Below are 9,346 nucleotides of genomic sequence, written 5' to 3' on the forward strand. Positions count from 1 at the left end.
AACTGGTAGAATATAATCTTAGGGGGTCTTTCATGAAGGTCCCCACACCTGTACCCCAGAGTTCAGAGTGGGGAGAGGGGAACCTTGACAGCCTGGGCCAGCTCTCCATAGAATTGCATGTGCATTTGCATGCTTGACTTGTACATCTAGTCACAGCAACTGGGCACATGCAGCCAGCTGGTCACCAGTGCACATGGTCCCTGTGTGCTTGGTTGCCCTCCAGGACACCCAACTTTCCACATGCAATGGGGCCCAGAGAGATACGGTCTCAAGAAACCACCTTGTCTCACAGCTGGGAGCCAGCATGTCCCTGGGCTGAGCCCTGTCTGGCCTGGCCTACTGCCAGCATTGTGCTCTCCAGCCAGAACAAGCTGTCTGCTATACAGTGGCATGTCCTGCATCAGCAACGCACCCGCTCAGACGTGCCTGGAGAAAGGTGTGCCAGGGTCTCTGGCACCAGCCCAGCAGGCTGCACGGCCAGCCTCCTGTCGAATGGAACCAAGCCTGCAGCCAGCCACCACAGACGAATGACTCACAAACAGGACAGACCGTCAAAACAGACAATTACCTTGACAGGTGACATAATACTCCAGAGTGTGTCAAAAATAACAATGAGGTGGCAGGAGCTGCTTAATGAAAGATTCACACTTCCCTGGAAGGAGCTGGTGGTGTACCGCCACACTGACAGCTGGGCCACCAATGGGGGGATTGAACCTGGGACCTCAGGATTTTAAAGTGCAACCTGTTGCCTGAGCTAAAGCCCTGCTCTGCTAGCCAAGCCTGTGATGGTTTAGTGACTGCCATGTGGCACCACTACCAGTAGAGGGGGACAGAGAGCCCTACGTTGTGGGCGTGGCCTTGGTCTGAATCAATTTAGGAACCAGCTTCCTGATTTTACGGGAACTTCTCAAAACCAGCCGATAGTCAGGTCTGGGACGGGCGAGGCCCTGTCTCCAACACCTCAGAGGGTGAGGCTGGGGGAGATGGGGCCCTGTTGTTCCCTGTAAAGGAGCCAGATCCTGAGAGGGCACTTGAGGGGCAGCAGCTCCCTGTGCGTAAGAAAATGAAGGGCAACCAGACGCAGGGTTGCAAGGTGGCATCAGTGTAAATGACATTTACAAAGGGGGTTGAGTTACTAAAGGCAGGAGAGAGGCAGCGGGGTTGGAGGGAGGAACATTAGAATGGCCACACTGGGTCAGACCAATGGTCCATCTAGCCTAGTATCCTGTCTGCCGACAGTGCCTGGTGCCCCAGAGGGAATGAACAGAACAGACAACCACGGAGTGATCCATCCCCTGTTGTCCACTCCCAGCTTCTGGCAAACAGAGACCAGGGACACTCAGAACATGGGGTTGCATCCCTGACCATCCTGGCTAATAGCCATTGATGAACCTGTCCTCCATGAACTTATCTAGTTCTTTTTGAACCCTGTTATAGTTTTGGCCTTCACAACATCCCGTGGTAACGAGTTCCACAGATTGACTGTGCGTTCTGTGAAGAAATACTTCCTTTTGTCTGTTTTAAACTTGATGTCTATTAACTTCATTGGGTGACCCCGAGTTCTTGTGTGATGTGAAGGAGTAAATAACACTTCCTCATTCCCTTTCTCCGCACCAGTCAAGATTTTATAGCCCTCTATCATATCCCCTCTTCATCACTGATTTTCCAAGCTGTAAGGTCCCAGTCTTTTTAATCTCTCCTGATACAGAAGCCGTTCCTCCCCCTAATCTTTTTGTTGCCCTTCTCTGAACCTTTTCCAATTCTAACATATCTTTTTTGAGATGGGGCGACCATATCTGCATGCAGTAATTAAGATGTGGGTGTACCATGGATATAGAGGCAATATGATTTTTTGTCTTATTTTCTATCCCTTTCCTAATGGTTCCTAACATTCTGTTAGCTTTTTTGACTGCCGCTGTACATTGTTGTGTTCTGAGAGGGGATGTTTTCTGAGAACTATCCACGATGACTCCAAGATCTGTTTATTGAGTGGGAGCAGATAATTTAGACCCCATCATTTTGTATGAATATTTGGGATTATGTTTTCCAAAGTGCATCACTTTGCATTTATCAACTCTGAATTTCATCTGCCATTTTGTTGCCTAGTCACCCAGTTTGATGAGATCCCTTTGTATCTCTTCAGAGTCTGCTTTGGACTTAACTATCTTGAGTAGTTTTGTATCATCTGCAAATTTTACCACCTCACTGTTTACCCCTTTTTCCAGATCATTTATGCACTGGTCCCAGTACAGACCTGGGGGATACCACTTTACCTCTCTCAATTCTGAAAACTGACCATTTATTCCTACCCTTCGTTTCCTATCTTGTAACCAGTTACTGAGCCATGAGAGCACCTTCCCTCTTGTCCCACAACTGCTTATTTTGCTTAAGAGCCTTTGTTGAGGGACCTTGTCAAAGGCTTTCTGAAAGACTAAGTATGTTATATCCACTGGATCACCCTTGTCCACATGCTTGTTGACCCCCCCCCAAAGAATTCTAATAGATTAATGAGGCATGATTTTCCTTTACAAAAACCAAGGTGACTCTTCCCTAACAAATTGTGTTCATCTATGTGTCTGATAATTCTGTTCTTTGCTATAGTTTTTTTACCAATTTGCCTGGTACTGAAGTGGGGTTTACTGGCCTGTAATTATACTGGGATCGTCTCTGGAGCCTTTTTTTTAAAAAAAAAAAAGCATTGTATTAGCTACCCTACAGTCATCTGGTGCAGAAGCTGATTTAAATGATAGGTTACAAACCACAGTTAGGTTTCAGAGTAGCACCTGCGTTAGTCTGCATTCATAAAAAGAAAAGGAACACTTGTGGCACCTTAGAGACTAACAAATTTATTTGAGCATAAGCTTTCGTGAGCTACAGCTCACTTCATCGGATGAATGCACGAAAGCTTATGCTCAAATAAATTTGTTAGTCTCTAAGGTGCCACAAGTACTCCTTTTCTTTAAACCACAGTTATAGTTCTCCAATTTCACATCTATGTTCCTTCAGAACTCTTGGGTGAATCCCATCTGCGCCTGGTGATTTATTTCTGTTTAGTTTATCAATTTATTCCCGAAACCTCCCCTGGGGGCTGAGTGGTGTGAGGAGCTGCTTCCACAGGGACCTGCCCAGGGCTGTCAGTCTCAGGCGAGAATGATTCTGTAGCCTGATGGTCAGGGTAGTCATCTTAGTGCTTATTTCATCCCAGCTACAAAGAGAGGCAGGGGAGCCCACACTCTGCTACCCCCTTTAGTGTGGCCCTGGATGGCACCCGAGGGTGCATGGTTCTGGGGGAATGAGCCCCTGGCACAGAGATGATCACCACCACTGGGGTGCCATTGTTGTCTGCTAAAGACTTGGGCCCTCCAGCTCTAGGAAAGAGGTCTGTCTGTAGCAGAGTCCTGCATAAGCTCAAGGGGCAGGCATGGGGGCATCTCATCAGGGGATGATGGAAATAAATCAGCTGGCAGGAAGAATTTAATTGGACAAATGTGGATGCTAATTGGGAATAATTTAAGTGCATTTTACTGTATGCCCATAAAGCCACAATCCCACACATAAGGAAGACAGCCTTAAAGGTGAAAAAAAATTATCTGGTTTAGAGGGGAAGTGAAGGCAGCTATAAAAATAATAAATATATAATAAATGGGAGAAAGGGGAAATTTATAGTAATGAATATAAATCAGAAGCTAGGAATTGTAGAAAATTGATAAGGGAAGCAAACAGACACAAGGAGAACTCTATGGCCATCAGAATTCATGACAATAAGAAGGAGTTTTGTAAGTATATTAGGAACAAAAAGAATACTGACAATGGTATTGGTCCTTTACTAGCTGGAAATGGTAGAATTATCAATAATAATGCAGAAAAGACAGAAGTATTCAATAAACATTTCTATTCTGTATTTGGGGGAAAACATGATATAGTCTCATCATATCCACTGCATGCATCCAATGAAGTGAGCTGTAGCTCATGAAAGCTTATGCTCAAATAAATTTGTTAGTCTCTAAGGTGCCACAAGTACGCCTTTTCTTTTTCGGATACAGACTAACACGGCTGCTACTCTCATCATAGGGTGATACTAACACTCTTTCCATTCCACTAGTATCACTGGAGGATGTAAAGCAGAAGCTGCTAAAGTCAGACATTTTAAAACCAGCATGTCCAGATAACTTTGAAGAGCTAGTTGAGGAGTTGGCTGGACCATTAACGTTGATTTTCAGTAAGTCTTGGAGCACTGGGGAAGTTCCAGAAAACTGGAAGAAAGCTAATGTTGTGTCAATATTTAAAAAGGGTGAACAGGATGACCTAGGTAATTATAGGCTTGTAAGCCTGACATCATTCCTGGGCAAGAAAATGGAGTGACTGATATGGGACTTGATTAATAAAGAATTAAAGAAGAGTAATGTAATTAATGCAAATCAACGTACGTTTATGGAAAATAGATCTTGCCAAGCTAACTTGGTATCTTTTCTGATGAGATTAAAAGTTTGGTGGATAAAGGTAATAGTGTTGATGTAATACACTTAGACTTCTGTAAGGTGTTTGACTCTGTACTGCACCTTTTGATTAATAACTAGAATGATGTAAAATGAACCTGGCACACATTAAATGGATTAAAAACTGGCTAACTAATAGATCTCGAAATGTAACTGTAAATGGAGAATCATCATTGATCAAGTGTGTTTCCAGTGGGGTCCCACAGGAATCGGTTCTGGGTTCTTCCCTATGTAACATAAAGTCATCACTGATCACATTTGCAGATGACACAAAAATTGGGGGAGTGGTAGATAATGAAGTTATTTATTATTTACAGGTCACTGATAGAGAGCAATCTGAATCTCTTGGTAAACTGGGCGCAAACAAACAATATGTATTTTAATACCGCTAAATGTAAATATACATATCTAGGAATGAAGACTGTCGGCCATACTTACAGGATGGGGGACTCTATCCTGGGAAGCAGCGACTCTGAAACAGATTTGGGGGTGGGGGTGAATAATCAGCTGACTATGAACTCTCAGTGTGATGCTGTGGCCAAAAAAGCTAATGTGATCCTGGGATGCATAAACAGAGAAATCTGGAGTAGGAGCAGAGAGGTGATTTTATCTCTGTCTTTGGCACTGGTGAGACCACTGCTGGAAAACTGCCCGGGCAGTGCAAATCGGAGGCTAAGCCTCCCCCAGAAAGGCTGGCCATGCAGAAGGGCAAATGCCCCAGATGTGAGGCGGGTCACCTCCCTTGGAGGCACTCCAGCACACCACCTTTGGAGTGTCGGAAGTGAAGCTCCCTAGAAGTGGGGGGGGGGGGCACTGGTGCCTGCACCTTGGCTCCACCCATGCTTTGCCCTGAGGCGCCATCCTCGCTCCACTTCTTCCCCTGGGACTATTGCTCACTCCTCTCTGCGGCGGAGAGAAGCAAGCAAGGGTGGGCTTTGGGGGAAGAGGCAGAGAGGAGTGAGCAGCAGGCAGCCTCACGGGAGGAGGCAGAGAGGAGCAGGAGGGATTCGGGGGAGGGGGCAAAGCAGGGGCAGGAAGAGGAGGGGTGAGGGCAGGGCCTTAGTGGAAGGGTGGCCATGGGGCCATGGTCAAAGCACCAGTGCCGCCCCCCTCCCCCACTACTTCTAGGGAGCTTCCAGTGCCCACGTGAAAGCCTCCCCAGACGGAAGACTCATGCGCCGTGTATGGAATCCTGGGCATAGGCACCAACTTTCCTTGGCATTGGGGGGCACTTGCACCCCCCCACCCCCACCGCCAGCCCCGCCCCAACTCTGCCCCCTCCCTGCCCCATTGGACCCCTCCCCAAATCCTCACCCCGGCTCCGCCTCTTCCCCGAGCGCGTTGTGTTCCTCCTCCTCCCCCCTCCCTCCCAGTGCTTACCGCGCAAAACAGCTGTTTCGCAGCTCAAGCACTGGGAGGGAGGGGGGAGAAGCAGGACACGGCGGCGCACTCAGGGGAGGAGGCGGAGCAGAGGTGAGCTGGGGCAGGGGGTCAGGGTGGGGAGCTGCCGGTGGGTGCAGAGCACCCACCAATTTTTCCCAGTGGGTGCTCCAGCCCCGGAGCACCCATGGAGTTGGCGCCTATGATCTTGGGTCCAGTTTGGTGCCCACAATTCAAGAAGGATGTTGATAAATTGGAGAGGGTTCAAAGAAGAGCCCCGAGAATGTTTAAAGGTTTAGAAAACCTGCCCTCTAGTGCTGAATGCAGGGAGCTCAATCTATGTAGCTTAACAAAGAGACGGTTCAGGGGTGGCTTGATCACAGTCTGTAAGTACCTACATGGGGAACAAATACTTAATATGGGCTCTTCCGTCTAGCAGAGACAGGTCCAACACAAGCCAATGGCTGGAAGTGGAAGCTTGGCAAATGCAGCCTAGAAATAAGGGGCACATTTTTGACAGGGAGGGTAATTAACCACTGGAACAATTTCTCAAGGGCCGTGGTGGATTCTCCATCTTTGGCAGCTTTTAAATCAAGACTGGATGTTTTTCTAACAGATCTGCTCTGGGAATTATCTGGTGGCAGGTCTCTGGCCTGTGCTCTATAGGGGCTCAGACTCGAGTGGTCCCTTTTAACCTTGGAATCTGTGAATCTAAGATAAAGCAGCAGGTGCGCCCAGGGCTTGGATCTCTGCCAGGGCAGGGGTAGCACAGTTCTCAACCTGGGGCTCGACCACCCTGCCTTTCCCATGCTGTTACATGGGAGGGGGGATTCGGGGGTGGGGGGTTAAGAACCACTGGTTTATGTCCAGCATGGAGCAAGAACATGGGAGTGAGGATTTCTGTTCCTGCTGCCACTGACTCTGTGTGTGACCTTGGATGAGTCACTTCCCCTCTGACCTTATGGTTCCTGTCATAAATATAAAGGGAAGGGTAAACCCCTTTAAAATCCCTCCTGGCCAGAGGAAAAATCCTCTCACCTGTAAAGGGTTAAGAAGCTAAAGGTAACCTCGCTGGCACCTGACCAAAATGACCAACGAGGAGACAAGATACTTTCAAAAGCTGGGAGGAGGGAAAAAAAACAAAGGTTCTGTGTCTGTCTGTATGCTGCTTTTGCCGGGGACAGAACAGGAATGGAGTCTTAGAACTTTTAGTAAGTAATCTAGCTAGGTATGTGTTAGATTATGATTTCTTTAAATGGGTGAGAAAAGAACTGTGCTGAATAGAATGACTATTCCTGTCTGTGTATCTTTTTTGTAACTTAAGGTTTTGCCTAGAGGGATTCTCTATGTTTTGAATCTAATTACCCTGTAAGGTATTCACCATCCTGATTTTACAGAGGTGATTCTTTTCTTTTTACCTCTATTAAAAGTCTCTTTGTAAGGAAACTGAATGCTTTTTCATTGTTCTAAGATCCAAGGGTTTGGGTCTGTGGTCACCTATGCAAATTGGTGAGGATTTTTACCAAAGCTTCCCCAGGAAGGGGGTGAAAGGGTTGGGAGGATTCTGGGGGGAAAGACGTGTCCAAACTACATTTCCCAGTAAACTCAGATAAAGTTTGGTGGTGGCAGTGGAAATCCAAGGGTAAAATTAATTTGTACCTCGGGGAAGTTTTAACCTAAGCTGGTAAAAGTAAGCTTAGGAGGTTTTCATGCAGGTCCCCACATCTGTACCCTAGAGTTCAGAGTGGGGAAAGAACCTTGACAGTTCCCCTCTAAAATGGGGATACAGACAAGGTGGGCCAGGGGCTAACTGATTTCGGCGGGGCTGGCTAGTTTGTCATGGTACCAGTTGAGCTTGCCCCTGAATTGGAGGCTCTGGGCTCTGTGTACGCTGCCCCCCCACGCCTGGCAGCTCCAGGGCTGGGAGTGCTGAGCTGCAGTGGAAGCTGCGTCCGGCGCTCAGCCCTGCTCTGATCTCCCCGCCCGCCCGGCTGTTCTGTCCTGTGCAGGTTCTTCCGCGGCCCTCAGCACCGTGTGTCCGCGCGGCCTAGCTGGCGGGATGCAGAGCTGAGGGCTCCTGGTTGGTCAGCGTTACGGAGCTGCTGCGGCCGGCCAGTGCGGGAGCAGCTTGCTGGGGAGTCCCAGAGAACAGCACTGCCTGGACACTTGGCGTTCGTAGCTTGGCAGGGTCAGATTGTGCCCACCCAGATGCGTGCTGGATCCTCTGTGTCTGCTTGGACCTGGGGGGGACAGGTTCCTCTCAGCCCTCGTCCCACACAGGGCAGTCTCCCCACCCTGGGGCAGCGGAAAAGGGGGCGCCAGACAAGGGTTCTTGCTGCACCTCGGGAGCACCCTGTGCTGCGGAAGGACGTGGCGCGAAGAGCGAGACTTGCCCAGCGCAGGGCCTCAGCTCGTTCGGGCATCAAGGCGCCGGAACCAGCCCACCCTGCCTGGAGCAGAGGTGCCACTTAGGGCTGCAATCGGGCAACGCAGCTCAGCTGCTGCCAGGCCTGGCGACCTGGGGGAAAGGTGCCTGAGCCCCCAGCAGCACCCCACCCCCCTTCCCGTCAGCCCCGCCAGGCCTGGCTGGACCTGGTAGCGACTGCCTTGTGACCGGCCCGTCCACGCCTGTTCTCAGGGCGACGTGGTTCCTGTCGGGGGCCAGGAAGGGTGGACACGTTATCACGGCTCAGGCAGCATCTGCAGCACTGAGCTGCCCTGGGTCACTCTCATTCCGGCCAAGGGGCTTGTGCTGCCCCCAGGTGGGGCTCAGCTCAGGCCGAGCTCCCCCCCGCAGAGCGGATGATGCTGATCACCACGGCCTGCCTCCCCCTCCGCTCACCCCCGCGTCACACAGTGAATCAGCTGACAGTGCTGCCGTCTAAAGTACCATCTCTGGCCTCTGACCCCACCCCCCCCGAACCACCCCTCCAGGCCCACCCCCCAAGAAAGCACCCCAGTGCCCGATGCCCAGTTTCCGGGCTGGCAGCTTTCGCCTGGCCAAGGTGCTGTGCCTTCCATGATAGCCGGGCACTGTGACCCCCACCCCCGCAGAGAAACCAGGGCAGAGCAAGAGCAGGTGTCGCAGGCACACGCCTTCTGCCTCCTTTGCCCATGGTGGAAGCAGCCAGGGACTGTGCCCGAAGTGCCGCCGAGCAGTGCGGGGATGAAGGGCGGGGGGACAGGTGCTGGCCGACGGCGTGTCCAAGCGCCAGGGTCTCTGGAGAGGTTGGGGGAGCTGAGTCCCTGCCAGGGATGGTGAGGTCACTGGGGGTGAAGGCCGTTTGGGGGGGTCTGGTGTGATGGATCTGCAGAGCACGGTCTCCATTGCCCATCAGCCCCTTTCCCCACTGCACTTCCCCTGCCTCAGGTCAGGTTCCAGGAGGTGGCCAGGCTCTGTTTGGGGGTGGGAGCCACGTGGCAGCAGGGAGCTGGAGAGAGGCCCAGGAACAGGCTGTGACCACCAGCCA

Source organism: Chelonia mydas, chromosome 27 (assembly GCF_015237465.2).
Source record: "Chelonia mydas isolate rCheMyd1 chromosome 27, rCheMyd1.pri.v2, whole genome shotgun sequence".
NCBI lineage: Eukaryota > Metazoa > Chordata > Testudines > Cheloniidae > Chelonia > Chelonia mydas.